We start from the raw sequence: 16,710 nt of genomic DNA, 5'->3' as shown, positions 1-16,710 counted from the left end.
ATAACAAGAAGGCCTGCAAGGGCGATTTACCCCTTTGGAGTAGTGGGAACATCTACCCTCGACACCTCCCACGTACCCTAGCAAAGAGCCCCTTTGGAAGTGTTCCTGGCCAATTCAATGAACTGTCCAGCTCAAACCCAGGATATCGCACAGGAACGCTGCCGTCCTGAATTGAGACTTGAGACTATAGGAACCACTTACTTGTAGACCTAGGCCCTCTCCCACCAAATCATTGCGCATTTGTGTTCCCTGTGTCGCCCTGCTGTGGAGACCATTGCTGTAAGTGCCTGCACACCTGCCCAACTGTGTCCTATGACTTGCTGCACTGGAACTATCCTCCTTTCTTCGAGAGCTGAGAATAGGCTATTGTCCCGACATGGACGATCGTATCGTCCAGCAGCCGCTGAGAGCTGGAGCATTCTGAAACTGCAGTGTTGAAACCTATGAGCGAAGTGGACTAGACTGCCAAGGTTTGGTCCAGACTGTGTCGAGGGTCAGTGAGTACTTTCATCACTTACAAGTGCTCCCCTCGCACATCCATCAATTTTTACACACAAGAATCCCTTAAAAGATATTCACCTTGGCTGGGCTAGCTTGCACTCCCCAGCTATTTCCAAACTCCAAAAGTTGCTCCATCTGCAAGAGTGGACCCTTCTCTAGGGATAGGACTTTATTCTTCATTACCTCAAGCACCTTCCTGAGCAGCAACAGCCCCTGAAAAGAACCCGCTTTTCGCATTACGCACAACAGCGCCTTGTTAAAGCACCACTGTACTTTGAACACAAGGCTCCTCACTTCGTAGGGCTTGAGTGCATAAGTTAGGGATTGACGATGAAGAACTGCTTAATTTTATATCTTTGTTGAACTTACCGCTTTCTGTTGCAGGTTGTGGTTACTTTCTCCCCTTTCATCAGCATTAGACTAAACGCATTCTGTACATATGTTACATAGTGAATTCACATGTGTAGTAATTGTTTTCTTGATAACTGTGGTTCAATCGTGTTTTGTTATAAAGGCCTATAGTAAATGTATTTTTAATATACATATGTCTAAGGGTAATATGTGGTGTTTAATTGTGTGTGCGCATTGTGGGCATCCAATCACTCTGACCAATCCTGAGACTAAGGGCCTCATTAGGAGTATGGAGGTAGCCATGCCTCTTTTAGTGGCATGCTACCCCCATACTGGGTACCGGGTCCGTGTTCCTGGAATGGGGAAATACCCGGCCATTCCAACCTTGGAGGGCCCAGTATTTCCCCATTCCAGGAACCTGGACCCGGTACATCCCCATTCCCATTTCAGCCCCATAGGGCTCAATGGGAATAGGGAGGATGCTAACAACGGGCCCGTTAATGACAGGCCCGTTGTCAGCATCCTGGTCTGCTAGCGGGTCCCGCTAAGAATGCATGGTTTTACCAGACATCCTTAGCGGCACCCGCCAGCAGACCTCATAATGGGACAGTAGAGGAATAACGGGACCGGCAGCTCTAGCAGCGCCGTTATCCCTCTACCGCATTCCTCGTAATGAGGCCCTTAGTCTTGACCACCTGCCAAGCTACCGTAGATTGGTCTGGTTTGTCCAGAATCTTCCCCTGTTCCACTAAACTATGGTGGACTCCTAAACATCTGCTCAACAGGTCAGAGTTTAGAAGTCCATCTTAACACCTGCCAAAAGGCAGATTTCCTCTGCTGTCTGGTCTTACTGTGTCTGGCCCAAAAGAGTGCCCCAGAGTGCTACACCACTGCCTCTGCTAGTGCAGTCAACTGTGTCTCAGTGAATTTTTATTTTCCCAGCCAGAGGTCGGGCACCCAGTGTTTTTGCTGTCACTCATGGCGATGGCTCCATCTTTAGCAGTAGATGGCAGCAGGAAAGCGATGGTGACATAATTCCGTCTCAGGTAATTCTAGCAGTTTCGGTACTGGTAACATTATTTCCAGCACACATCTGTTGTTAATACCCGCAGATGGCTGCTGACGGCGATAATACCAGCACGCTGTTATTATCAACTCCGGCGGGGGGATGTGCGTGTGCCTGGCAACTCATGATACATCAGTAATTCTGGTGATCAACCTGCAAGTAACAGGAATACTGGCAGGCCAGTATTTCTGTGATTTTTCCTGCAATCTCATGAGTCTATTGGTCTATTGTCTTTTTAATTGAACAATGTATGACTCTGCTTTTTCATGTTTAAATGTTGATTACACAACCACAGATTTTTAAAGTAATTGAAAACTGTGAGATGTTTACTTTTAATATAATCAAGCCAGAAATTGGCATTCAATCAATCTTCCAAACCAAGCAGTCATCAGATAATAGTCAAAGTATTCTTAAGATTATATACAAATTTGCATAGGAATATGTAAAACAATTTTGCTAATTTATGTATGTACTTATCTAACAAAGTTCACAATATTTGGGATACAACTGAGCTAGCCAAATCTGAACACCCATGGCAACTTTTGAGTAATTACATCAGGGAGGGAGAGGGCGCTAGAGCGCACATCCAAGATGGCCGTAGGCCTGTGATCTCCCAGACAGCCTAAAAAAATCCAGAAAATATCCTGCTGAATCCTGACTTGCCACAGCCAGTGGAGCATGCAGGAAGACACCAGAACCAGCGTGGAGCATCCGTACAAAATCTGGGGGCTCTAGGTACCTTAACGGCAAAGATCTAGAGCCGGGTCCTGCCCAGGCTCAGCGCGCCCATGACCGTGACCGGACATACCCACGATTAAAACAGGAGCATTGCGGCTGAGTCGGAAATCATTCCACTCCCTGTGTGCTAACATGTGGGTGGTGAGAAGGGCGGTACACTATGCAGAGAGACCGCGTGACCCCAGAAAGCCAATACAGCATTGGAGGACGATGTACAAATGTGGAGCGGCCTGCATCTGCCATCAGTGGGTGGAGGAGCAGAGGAGAATCCCCAGAGATGTGCCCAAAGGAGAGCTACAAAAGCAAGGACACCACCCGGTGGCCCGCGTTAGACATAAGGACCCGGCCTGGGGTAAGGAGCGAATGTGCTGGCTTGCACGTGGAAGAACCGTGGTGGATCCCAACAAGAGGGAGAATCCTGCCCCAGAAAGAGCTGCCTCCTCTGCAACCTCCTCCACCCACCACCATCTGTCTGCAAAACAGCCTGAGTGAATCTCAGGGCCAGCAGGCACCTGTGTAACACACAGCGACCCACACCGCGGCCCAAGAGGCCAGAAATAAGTTCAAAGACGCGGGCCAGGGCACGCTGCAGAGGGTGATGCCTCATATATCAGGACCAGAAGCTATGACACAGTGAGACCCAGTGGGACCCCACCTCTAAAATATAACCCCACTCCACACGACAAATGGGGGTATATCAAAAGGGGCATGGAAAGGGGTTGGCGGGTACCTGGTTCACCTTCCTTTTTCAGTCGGATGCAGCACAGGAGCCAGGTCCTTAACACCTGAGAAACACACAGAGGGAGTGACTCCTCAAATTCAACTTGCCTGAGCAAGCCTGGACAGTGACACTGAACAGTGAGTGAGCGGGGGCACCACAGAGGCAGGAAGAGGTGCATACATCTTGGCAGAGGGTACAACCCTTGAGAAGCACAGCAAAGACACAGCAGATGGGAGAAGCATGCCATGATCATACAAGTTACACCACTTGTTACACCTGAGCAAACTCAGAGTAGAGCAATATGGTTGCATGCTATTTTTCCACAACCTGGAGGAAGCAAATATGATTTTGGAGTCTACACCCGGGACACCACGCTGCAGAGGGAATAATGATTAAAATGGCGACTTCCCACAAAATACGATACCACAAGTCAATCGTGGCTGATGGCACACATCCTCACCTAGAAATGGACAATCGAAGCAATATTTGCTGACTGTGGCAACCTGGGTGACTGGGCCCTGGTGCACCGTCATGCATGAGCACCTGGTTGATACAGGGGGGTGGGGGGGGGGTAACTGGCAGATTGGGGTTGCTGGTGGGGGTGGTTGGGGAGGAGGAGTTGGGGCAAATGGCAGAATGCAGTGGTTACTAAGGCTACCTCTCCTTACTGGTCAATGAGGTCGGTGTTGTGTTACGTTCTACTCACGGGGGAAATGTCGGACTAATCAAAGAACAGTCACCACTGATGGCGAAAACACCTAAGAGTATGACATGAAATGTCAGGGTCCTGAACTGTCCATCTAAATGCCGAAAGGTCATACTATATATGCAACATCACCAAGTGGACATAGCGTGTCTTCAGGAAACTCACCTTACACCCACGAGGGAGGCAAAATTTGGGCAAGGATGGGGTTGTCACCAATATATTATGCTTACTCCAGGGGGTAATATATACTACTACAGAACATGGTAGGGTTTCGAATTTTCGAGCAGATCAATGAACAGGAAGGACGCTCCCTAATGGTACGGGGTACCATAAACTGCCGGAAAACCTGGGGTGGATAACAAAGCAATTGGATGCGACCCCGCCAGGGGAAATTGTCTGGGCAAGGAACTTTAATGCAGTAATGGACTCCAATCAAGACAGGACAGGGGAAAGCCACAGACCGGTGTATAAAGTGAAAGACAGATTACAGGAATTATGCTTGGCATGTGAACTGAATGATATTTGGAAAACAAGACATCCAGGGGGATGTGGGTACACATTTCACTCCTAAATCCATAACACAGCTTCACGACTGGACTACTTCCTAATCTCCACAATATTGTTGAGAGGGTCACTGATGTTACAATCATGGCACGCACACTATCAGATCACGCCCCAGTAGTACTGTCCTTAACAATACCTGACAGAATGGGGGGGCACCACCCTGGATATTCAAAAGCGAAGGCATAGCAGACGTGGTGTTTTGGGATGGGTTGGCCAAAACCATCAATTGCTTTTTTGAGTTAAAGGTGGGATCAGTAGGGTCCTACGCAACGCTGTAGGACAGCTTCAAATGCGCCATCAGGGAGTATTGTATCTCTAAAGAGGCTGGGACATTGAAACAGATTTGTCGGCAGCTGGCAGATAGAGAGGCCCAGATAACACAACTACAGGCATAAACCTACAGTCAAACAAGCTGAGATCAAGAAACAGCTCCAATCATTTGATGTATTGACACAAAGGGAAGGGCGGTTTCTCTGGGGGAGGGAGGCAGTGAGGCAATATGGGGAGGGTCAACGCCCCGGTAGAGTACTTGCAAGAGCAGCAAAACTAGAATCACAGATGGGACAGGTATTATCCATTAAGAACACACAAGGGGAGTCACACTTCGGGGACGCAGACATTATCCGGGAATTCTGTGCCTTCTAGAGCCAATTATACTCCTCGCATGTCTGAGTGTCACCAGAAGAACTGAATGGTTACTTAGATGAGGTGACATTATATTGGTGCACGGCAGAAGAAACGGATTGGCTCGGCTGCCCCATATGTTTGAAGGAGTTCCTTTCAGCAGTCAAGGCTTTGCCGTCAGGGAAAGCAACAGGCCCAGATTGCTATACAGATGAAATTTTGCAAATGCTTTGTAAAGTGCCCCACACTTGCTAGAGATGTATCGGCAAAGCCTAAAAGACAGCCAGCTGCCAGAATAACTGAGAGAGGCAGAGGTGGTGGTACTCCTGAAACAAGACGAGGCAGCAGACATCTGCTCCTCCTATCATCCCATATCCATTATTAACATGGACAATATGATTCTGGCCAAGATATTAGCATCCCGACTAGAACCACTTATGCACAAATGCATTAAAGCAGATCAATCGGGATTCATACCACGGCACTCCACCTCCTACGGGCTGCAAAGGATGTTCGGGCTAATGTGAGCTACCCAACAGGATGAGTCCATAATGGCGCCACTACTAGACGCCACAAAAGTGATCGACTCTGTAGAATGGCCCTTCTTGTTAATGGTGTTACACAGAATGGGGATGGGGAGGAATTTATCGCCCTGGTCAAGCTACTATACCCACTACCTTGTGCCAAAGTCCAAGTGAATGGTCAACTCGCACCCGTAATACCCTTGGAGAGAGGTACATGACAGGGGTGTCCACTCTCACCGTTGCTGTTTGCACTGGCGATTGAACCCCTGGTGGAGAGGATCAGAGAGCAACACATTCACAGAGGGATACAGCTTCATAAACACAGGGTGGTCATCTCCCTTTACGAAGACAACATGGTGCTTTATATCAGTAACCCGAACCACAACCTAGGCCCCATAATGGCGGACATGTTGGTCTTTGGGGATTTCTGTGGGTTAAAAATGAATGCAACAAAATTGATACTCCTCCTGCTCACAGCAGGTACCAAAAGGTTTACTGATGAGCACAGCTTCCACTGGCATGAAACCTATACCCGGTACTTTCTGGATTCATATTGTGTGATCCACAGTAGAATTATATCAGCGTAACTACTGACGAGTGTTGGAGCAATCCATATTTTCGGTGAACAGGTGGATGGGATTGCCACTTAACCTATACGGGAGGATATCATTAGTTTAAATGGTGTTACTACCACGCGTCCTATATGTGTTTCTCAATGTACCACAGTCACCTCCCAGGGAGTTTTTCTGAGAGCTACGCACTGAACTCCTGCAGTTTATATGAGCGGGCAAATATGCACAAGTATCCTGGGGGAAACTAGTAGCCCCTATAGATAGGGGGGTCTGGCGCTACCTGACTTTGAAACATACTACGAGGCGGCACACGCAGGGTAACACACCTATTGGTTTGAGGGTCAAGCAGATCGGAGACATGTAGAGGTGGAGAGGGCATTGGCGACCCCATTTCTTCTAAGAGTGATAATATTAACATCACCTGGCAGGTACCCGAGGGTGCCAACCATGGTAGAACTAACCTGCAGATCATGGGCTCGCCCCGAACGTAAATCGAAAGGAGAAGTCATCTATGCTCCAAGCCTCCTGGTTATTTATGTCCCTGGAATACCAGTGACCAGTGAAAAGGGATACGCGAGTCTCATGAAACTGCGGAATATACCAACATTCGGGGATCTATTCCAGTGAGGACAATTTTTAGCAACAGAGGAGATAAAGCGTAAGGGGGCGCACACGTCACTGGACTTGTTTCTGTACTTTCAGTAATAGATTCCCTGAAACGAGTCTTTCACACCTACACCGGGGAGCCAGCAGTATCGCCTATATTAGATCAAATGTTGAGAAGGTTCGAAAATGCAAGGTGGTATCCACTAATTATAATAAATACATGGACCTCGGAGTGGAGCGAGATGGCTCATCCCGGAAGCACTGGCAGCTGTCATTAGGATACACAATAACAGACAAGATATGGACCTATTGCTGGGGTGAGATGTGGAGGGTAGCTCTCAATGCCGGATTTAAGCTAATCAGGGGTTAAGTCCTAAAAATAAAAGTGGGGGGACTCATCAACAAAGGCAATGGGAGGTGACGTCACCAGAAATTAGCATATCAAGGTGAAATATGCACATTTCATTAAATTGGCTTTGCATAACCCCCCAAATACCACAGAATGAATGTCATTTGCCTTTCATAAAATCAACGCACATGCACAAAACAAAGAGAGGATATTGTCTTCTAATAGTGTTTTTGAAAACGTTAAAAGGTGTGCATGTTTTAAATTCCAAAAACCAATACAAATGTTTTTTGCGGAACATGCAGTACTGAAATGGGACATTTCACCTTTAGTTGTTTTTTATTTTCAATCAGGTAATATAGCGGAGTGGTGAAGTGTCCAGCTGGCAAACGTGACAACTGCAGTTCAATCCCTGAGGTTGCTCTTAATTCATAAATTCAAGGGAGAGTTCAATGTTTCTCATTTTAGCTGGGGGGGACTGGGTCAACCATCTGAAAAAAGTGGAGGGACTCCGTCCACCCCCATGTACCCTCGACTTTAGCCCTGAAACTAATTCACTTTAAATACCTACACCAGTTTTACTATACCCCAGCAAAGTTGAATAGACTATTCCCGAACACTTCCGAAAACTGCCTACGGTGAGATATGTCACCAGCAGATTTTCTATACTTGGCATGGGGCTGCCCGATGATACAGTGATTCTGGGTGCGATTATTTGAGACACTTCATGAGATAGTTGGGAAAGGTTGGAATCAACACCAGTGGTAGCTCTACTGGGATACACCAAACACGTCCCACGACAAATGAGTAAACTAGTGGGGTTACTGCTACTCCTAGCCAAATGACGGGTGGCAATGGTGTGGGGAAGTACACAGGTCCCTAACACAGAGCAGTGGAAGGTGGACATTCTGTACTGCAACAAAATTGAGACTGAGTATGGGAGAGTAACACGCCCACAAGCTACACTGAAAGATATCTGTGGGCCATACATACAATACCTCATAGCACACGCCCACCATAGCGGAGAAGGAAGTTGAGGATAGCCTCAACACAGACCCTAACTCTGCAGGGAACAGAAAAAGGAGATCAGGGAGGAGGTAGGACGATAAGTCAAAAAACAGCAAGAGGCGCATACCATATGTGACTAGTATCAGAACAACAATGGGTTTTTGATATCGGACAACAGAAATGGATCGACAAACAGTGTCATGTGGAAGATTAAAGGAATGGTGAGAGAGTGAGGTGACAAAACAAACCATTGCATTGTTCCTTGTATTTGGGGAAGGGGTTTTGTTCATGAGCCATCCTAATGTTCTATTGACGGCATGTTGTTAATGGAAAATTACAATAAAATGATTATTTTAAAAAAAAAATACACCAGGGAGTAATTTTACAGGGCATGCTAACCACACCCTGTAAACTGTTTCCGCTTACGCCCCATTCGTTGTGTCATGTATATACCTAATATTTGTTGATGGATGACTCGTGCAGTAGCACAAAGTGGAGCACTATTTTGAATTTCCACTGTAGCATCATAAGTATGTTTTTGTTTATTTTTTTATTTACATACAGGAAAGAACAATGCTCTTTTGATCACAAAACAATGTATACTAGTTATAAGATTAGGTGGGAAGCAGTGAGCTACTTACTACGTGGTGAGTTTGAGTGACATTCTGACTAGGTTGTGGTGTGGCAAAAATGGAAGAGTCTCCAATGGACAATTCATGGGTGGACTTATATAGATAAAAGACAATCAACATTGTGCATAATTAAGTGCAGGTAGGCAGTAAAACATCTAGGTTAGGAATGTGACCATGATGGAAGAAGTGTACAAGCGGAGGCAGAGAAAGTGTGGGACAGAGACAGGTTAGGGGTGAAGGAAACATTTTAGTGTGAATGAAGATGGGAGGTAGCTTAAGATGATAACTTGGAGGTAAGTTTGGCTTTCAATTTCAAAGGTGATGACCTTTGTCCCCTGGATCCCCCTCTACTGGGCTCAGATCTACAAAATGTTTGCAATGATATCAGGACCTTCGGTAGTTACGTTTTCTCATTTTCTGGTTGCACTTTGGGTGATGTTTCCTCACCCGGGGATCCCCCTCTTCTGGGCTCAGACCACTCTCGAATGTAAGCCTCGCTCCGTCGGGTTTATTATGGCTTGGTGATGGTTTTACACCCCTGGGTATCCCTCTTCCGGGCTCAGACCCTTTTCACTATTTAGCCTCCCTCAGCAGGGTTCACTATGGTTTCTCAACACAATTTTATCTGTGACATTCACAAATCATAATGTCCTTTTAAACAGTTCACTGTTGACACCCCTCTTCTGTATTCACTCTTGTGTACACACTGTAAATCGGGACCTTAGCCTTCGCCCCCTGTTTATCGGCATCCCTCCTTCGGGTTCACTCTTGCCAACTTTGACAATACAGAATTCTCTTCCCTTAGCTTCACAATCATCTGTCGGTCAAAGATGTTCGACTGTACAGAGGATTTTACTGGACCTCTCTATGACCACTTTGACCCCTTTCTCGCCTTTCCCAGGGCCTTCTCGTAACGGCAGTTTCAACTATCAGGTAATCGCCCAGAGTTTCCCGAGTGAGCACCCGTATGGTGCTGACTCCTTTGGTGCTGGTTTGGTTTCCCCTTCTGGTATCAACACTTTGTACTGTAGGGTATTTTGTGGAGATTTGGGGCCTGACGGTATTTTCTTACCGCCGAAATATAACTTAGCAACAATCACTCCTTGTATTCAGATTGGGCCATGTACAACAATAATACAGTGAACATGGTTTGCTCATGTGTTCTGTATAGTAGGTGTTGTGGTAACACCATTTTCCTACCTGTTAAGACCTCATGGGGGCTAACACCTGTTGCTTTGGCAGGAGTCGACCTGATTGCCATCAAAACCAATGGTAAACGCAAATCCCAGCTGGAACCTGCTTCTGCCACAAATTTCTTTAAAATATCCACAACAGACCTATTGCTTCTTTCAACTGTACCTGAAGACGCCGCCCGATATGCGATATGTAGTTTCCTTTTCACACCTAGTATTTGCCATACCTTACTCATTAGAGTACTTGTGAAATGACTTCCTCTGTCTGACTCAATTCTTTGTGGCAACCCAAACCTTGAGAACACATGGTTCACCAGCAATGTGGCTGCTGTTTGCGCACTACAATCTGGTGCAGGAATGCACTCAATCCACTTCGACATCAAACATACCACACTCAAAATATAACGGTGTCCCCTGCTCGACCTTTTTAAAGGACCTACATAGTCTATTTGCAAATCTGACCATGGGAGAGTTAGGCCTCTTTTCATCAATGGTGCTCTATGCATTGGTGAAGCAGGTTTAAATTGGGCGCATACTAGACATCCTCTAGTATATAATTCCACATCTTGGGACATATGTGGCCAGTAAGCATAATCTTTTAGTATTTCCAATGTTTTTTGTGAACCTCTATGGCCTGCGGTTATGGCATCATGTGCATGGTGCAGCATTAGTCCTCTGAATGAAAGGGGTACTACCCACTGTATTTGCCCTGTTATGGACTCTCTAATCATGAGTCCATCCTGTAATCTAATTCGTGTTTTGTTCTTTAATAACACCCTCAACTCTTCTTTTCCCATACAATCATTTTCTGTTAAAGGATTTTGTTCAGGATCTATCAAATGATTATAATAGATTCCCAAAATTTGATCATTCTTTTGTGCCTCAATCAAATCTTGGTCTGGCGTGTCATGACTCCACTGCACCACCGGTTGATCTACCTCCTTTGGTGCTTTAGAACGTGTGACTGCATCAATTTGTATTTCACCCATTAAATAATCAATAGGTAGCAATTCTCCCATCACAGCCCCAATCTTAGCCAGGTGGTCTGCCTTATCATTTCCCTCCTTATCCTCTCCTGGTGTTTTTAAATGCCCACACATTTTTCTCCAGTATATTGTTAAATTATTTTCTGACACCAATTTGTCTATGGCTTGTATCATTTTTCCATGTTTAAGTGGCTTTTTGTTGTATGTAACCATGCCTCTTGCTTTCCAACCAGGCAAATACTCCACAAAGCTATTCCGTGCATAGTCAGAATCAGTCACCAGGACAATTTCACTGAACTTTTTATCAACTGCAGTAGCAATTGCTTTATAAATGGCTGCCAATTCCGCCACCTGACTGCTCCTATCTCCAATCCTCATCCCTATACTGGGAACGCCTTCACATTTCAACCAGGCATTTCCTATTCCTGCCACTAATTGTTTATTACTGTCATTTTCAATGTGAAAAGCACAACCATCCACATATACAGTTGGCAAATCCTTGCATGTTTTTTCATCAAAAGCTTTGTGTGGTGATTGTTCAAATTCCTGTAAACTAGTTTCCACTTCCATTTCATTTGGTATTTGTTCAGCTGCACAGTCATGTAAGTCAGCTAACCCTTGAGCAATTGGGCTCTTTTTATTTTGTCCATATCTCACTTCTACGGGAAAACCTTGTAATGCCAGCGTCCATGAAGTGATTCTGGATTGTGCTAGATTGCCTGATCTAATTCTTTTACTCTCTAAAAATTGCAAAGGTTGATGATTTGTTTCAATAATCACCCTTTCTCCCTGAACAATGGGGCAGAAATGTTGTAGCGCCCACACAGTGGTTAATAGGGCCTTTTCACATTCATTAAATTTCATTTCAACTTGGGAAAATGCCTTACTTGCATATGCAATGGTTTTGTGATTCAAATCGTGTTTTTGTGATAACACTGCTGACATACAATGTTCAGAAAAACCTATTTCTATAAAGAAATCCCTGTCCTTTATGGGGTATGCTAAACATGGTGCCTTTACAAGACATTCCTTTAATTTAGCCACTGCATCAGACTGCCCTCTTTCCCATTTCCAGGGAGTATTCAGTTTAAGCAGTTTAGTCAATGGTTGAGTGATTTCTGCATAATTTTCAATGAACTTTCTGTTATAGCCTGTCATCCCTAATAAACTTTTTACTCCTTTCACATTTTTAGGATCTTTTAATCTTTGTATGGCCTCTATTTTCTTCCTTTGTGGATTTAGCCCATGTTCAGTCACTTCATGCCCTAGAAAGTTCACTTTTTTCTTGCACCATTGTGCTTTTTGCAAAGATACTTTGGCGCCTGCTTTCTGCAATTGGCCAAGTACATGTCTTATTTCATCAACATGGCTTTTCAGGCTTTCATTTTTTATCAGGACATCATCCACATAAACTATTGTTCCTCTTTCCGCTGCATCCGGCATGGCCTTTCTCAAAAGTATGCCAAATTCACTCCCACTATTGATGTACCCGAATGGAGCTCTACGCCAGGCATATTGAGTCCTGTCAAATGTAAAGGAAAATAAGTGTTGTATCTCCTCTGCCAATGGCACGCACCAATATCCAGAGGTGAGATCTAATGTGGTAAATACATTTGAACCATGTATCTGAGCTAGGCCCTGATCAATGAATGGCAGTGGCCATCTAGATATTGGTACTCTTTTATTTAACTCTCTTAAGTCTGCACACAGCCGCCATTGACCATTTGGCTTTAACACACCTAAAATAGGCGTATTGGATGTGCTATGAATGGGCCTGATTATTCCCTGTGATTCCAAATTTTTAATAATCTCTGCCAATGATTCTAAACATGCCAGCGGTAGTCTATACTGGCGTACAAACACTGGATTTCTGCTACAACCTTCTGGTAGTGTGGCCACATGTAAATCAGTTAAACCACAATCATAAGCATCTTTTGCAAATACATCCTTAAACTCCATAAATATTTCCCTCAGGTCGTCCCTATCCTTATCGCTGTCACATGCATCCGCTAAGGAGATCTGCTCTTCTACCATTCTGGAAAATTCTGGAAACTCTTCTGGTAAAGGAATCTCAGCACTTTCCTCTAACTGTGTGGCTGTGTCTTTTTGTAGAGCTGCCACTTTTAAATATTTTGGCATATCAGCTTCCACTTCAATGGGCTGATTTCCTGTTTCATTTTCATTTAAATTAAATATTATGCAATCCTCTTGATGGCAGCACACTGTCTCATTTGAATCATAAGGATACACAGAATGAATTTTAAATATTCCTTTGGGCTGAGAGTCCAGGTGTTCTGGCAACTCGCCCTTGGCATCTACATATTTTTCAGGAATATTCCCAATCACCATGTTATTTAAATCTGCCGTATAATGTGATTTTTGTATGGCCATTCATAATGGGGAGTTTTCCTCTAAATGAATATCCTGACAACCTTTATTATTTACCATGATTTTTAAAGATCCCTCACCAATGTCTACCAATGGAATGTATTCATAATCCAGGCCTTGCTGTTTTATGGATTCATTCAGGCATACAAATGCATCAGAGCCTTTCATCTGCTGTCCATTTTTGCATTTCAGTGTTATTGCAAACTGTTTTGTAAATGCAGGAATAATAGTATTTTTCCTCATTTGTAATTCGACTGCATAAGGAACCAGTTGTGCACAATGATAAGCCCTTCTTTTGTCTTCAAATTCAGGTGCCGGACCACCTAGGCGTGACCATATTTTTTGATTAAGGAAATCTAACACCATACACATTCTGTGCATGATGTCATTGCCCATGTAAAATTCATTTTGTGCTCCACTCACTAGCCATACATTATGGTAAATTGTTTTCTGCCCAATGCTAATTTTAAGCATGCATCTGCCTGCAATTCGGTTTTCAAAGTCTGGACTGTCCAACCCAGAAACATATTGGTTTTTAATCCTAAATTTCGGGATTTCTTCCCTCTCCATAATTTTTTGCAACAATTTCTCATTAATGAAACTCCTTTCATGTTCAAGCGCTAAAGTGGCTTTTATTGTTTTAAGATAATCATTTATACCAACATGAACCCATGGTTGCTCATCTTCCATGTGTATTTCTGCCAGAGTGGTAATGTGTTTTTCTGAATCTGTTTTAGGAGCAATATTCTGTTTGCATGTTTTCTCTTTTAAATAGAAACGTAATGTGTGCTCATCTATGGCAGTCTGCCAATCTTTCCTTGGGTCCAAGTATATTTGTACAGGTAGTTTTTCATTGTCGCTCTGCATTTTGTCTTGACACATTAATATAACAGTGACACTAGGTATGCAGCTATTCTGGAGATATACCTCCACAGCATCATTTGTTTTGGCAACGGTGTGACATTCATTTATATTGCTGTTTTGTGATTTTAGTTTCTTAGGCCTCAATGGTTTTTTGGTTAAGGACCACAGCACTCCATTCACCCCATCTATGAGAGGAGACAATCTTTTCAGGCAATCTGTCCCCATCAGAAATGGAATTTCACAAATAGATGTGATCAATACCTCTTGTTTCATTCTGTGCTTTCCTATTTTTATGTCAACCTCAGTTACACCTATGATGGGCACCTCCTCCCCATTAAAGTTATGCACTGGGCCTTGATTTGCCTTCACTGTGATCTGACTCTGTGGAGGCCTCCCTTCATTGATACTCTTTACCAGCTCCTTGGACATAATTGTGGCCTGTGCGCCAGTGTCAATCATAGCAAAGGTGTGGCATTTTTCTTCTACAGTGATGGGTGCATAATATCTGTCCTCAACTTCCTCTAATACACATAAGAAATGTGAATTCTTACTGATTTCAGGGCTCACCTTTCTCAGGTCTTTTTCACTTTTGGCCAAGCACATTGGTAAATGAAAAGACATTTTTCCCTCCTTTTTACCCACTTCTGTGCGAGATATTTTATTCATTTCTCCATGTTCAGAGGTTTTTTGGAGTGTGGCCACTGTTCGCCCATCCATCTGGGTAACATCAGAGACCACATTACAATCCTTCAACTGAACATGTGTAACAACATCATTCAGCAATTTGTCATTTTTTAATTCTGTGCATTTGTGATCATTTAGTGTGATACCAGCCCTTTCAGCCTCTTCAAAAATATGTGGCTCAAAGAATTCTTCAGGTGATTGACTTGTACCCTCCTTGTGAGTATTTCCTTTTTCTGTCTGTGTTTGGTCATTGTTTTGCTTGCCCAGGGAAGGAGCTATGGCATCCCCACTTACTCCCTGTTCACTGGTATTCCCCATGCATGAGTCATTTTTCTTAAATCTGTCCCTTTGTTCTTTTGGAATTCCTAATGTTTCTTTTTCATTTGTGCAAATCTTTACTGTTTTATTTAGCTCTAAGTTAAACCGTACCTCTTTTTTAGAAGTATTTGCACTTTCTGTCACAATTTCATTTACTGGTACTTTCATTTTTAATCCATTAGGCATCTCAGAGTCGTTATGCAAAATTATATCAGAGCAATCAGTCATTTTGGCACTGCAGTTATCATGAGTACTTAGTCACTTTTCGGAAGCCGCCCGGTCATTGCTATGGCCATCAGCCCCCTCTTTGGAAGGTTGTTTTTGCGCTGTACATAGCTTTCCTATTTGCTCAGCTAACATTTTCACTTGGGCCTCAAGGCACTGGAACCTTTCCATCTCTCTAGGATCCTCTTTCTGTGGCCTAGGTCGATATTGGTTGTTTTCCCCCTGATTGGATCTATTCTGATACCTCTCATGTGATTGATGTCGGTTGGGATGGTTTCTGAACTCTTGATTCATTTGTGGAGGGGAGCGGGTTGCACCCATCCTTTGATTATATTCCCCTGGTGGGGAATCATTGTACTGGCGTGGACTGTAGTTCACGTTTTGCCTCATGTCCTGTCTCTCAGATTGTGGGTACTGGCCCCTATGTTGATTTCCATTATCAGTAAATCGATCCACATATCGGGGCCTATCCTGATTACCATATATCATGGTGTTGGGATCAAACCTACTCTGTGTCCCCAATGACTGGTAGGGACCATCATTTCTTTGATCTTGATTTTGTCTCTGGTTATTGTTCATACCTGCCATATCAGGCCGATATCCTACCCGGGGTCTATCCCCTAAATACCTAGGGCTGATGTAGCTCTCTCTATTACTAGGATCATGTGTTTGGAACATTGGTACAGGAAATGGCGATCTTTGTTGATTACCCCTTTGTTCAGGTGTCACATTATTTTTACCTTGGCTTTGAGCAGACTCAAGGGACATTTTGTCTGACCTGATTTCCATTACTGTGGCTGAGGGTTCTTTAGATTTAGGCCTAGTATCTTTAATTTTATCACTTTCTCTACCCTGACAATAGAGTACCTCATATAGCTTTGTGCTTTGATGTACAATCCATTCAAGGGACTTGTCACGGTCAAATTCACGGACCAATTGGGATATGATGTCTTTCTGTAGCCCATAGAAGTATGCAGTTTTAAACTCATTGGAATTTGAGTCAAAAGATACATCAAAGCAAGAGAATGCTCTTTTTAAGTCTTGTAAAAATTGGCGAGGGGATGTATTAGGTCCAGCAGTAATTGTGTACGCG

Source organism: Ambystoma mexicanum, chromosome 5p (assembly GCF_040938575.1).
Source record: "Ambystoma mexicanum isolate Mex_15411 chromosome 5p, UKY_AmexF1_1, whole genome shotgun sequence".
In the NCBI taxonomy this organism is placed as follows: Eukaryota; Metazoa; Chordata; class Amphibia; order Caudata; family Ambystomatidae; genus Ambystoma; species Ambystoma mexicanum.
Note: the sequence above shows the minus strand (reverse complement) of the source record.